Below are 622 nucleotides of genomic sequence, written 5' to 3' on the forward strand. Positions count from 1 at the left end.
ATTATTGGAAATTTTAGCAAACTGCCAGCCAATTATTGTTATATATTGTATAACCCTCTGTTTGCATCTCTCTGTGAAGCACACCTGGCTCCTTCCCGCTGCAGATCCCCAGCCACCGTGGGGATTCGAACCAGCCGTCACCGCACCTGCACGACCTTCGTGACACACACCAAACCACCACGCTACCGAGCACCCTTCGCTGTCGGAATTACTCTCGGGGCGCTTTTCACTCTTCACTCTGGGTCTTGGGCCTCATAAATTAGTCAGAATCATAAATAAGTCTCACGGGAATCGAACCCATGACCTTGAGGTTCCCAAGCAGTCCTCTAACAGCCTGAGTTATTTGGTCACACAAATGTCGCCTTTCTTTCTCACATTTCATGCCATTATCTGGCTGTTGAACTTCATAAATACACTGAGTCTCATAAGAAGTGAGGTCAGACAAGATTTGAACACTCAACCTCTGGGTCTACAGAGTAACGCCCTAACCCCTTGAGCCACTGACTCAGATGCAAACACAGCATCTTTCTCATCCTCTTCCAGTCTGTCCTCTGTGTGTTGGTCCCAAAAAGTAGTAAGATCGAATGAGATTTGAACTCCTCACCTCAGAGTCTATAGAGTA

This window comes from Seriola lalandi, unplaced genomic scaffold (assembly GCF_002814215.2).
Source record: "Seriola lalandi dorsalis isolate HSWRI2012SDOR001 ecotype SW California unplaced genomic scaffold, Sedor1 jcf7180002054630, whole genome shotgun sequence".
NCBI classification, from domain to species: Eukaryota; Metazoa; Chordata; class Actinopteri; order Carangiformes; family Carangidae; genus Seriola; species Seriola lalandi.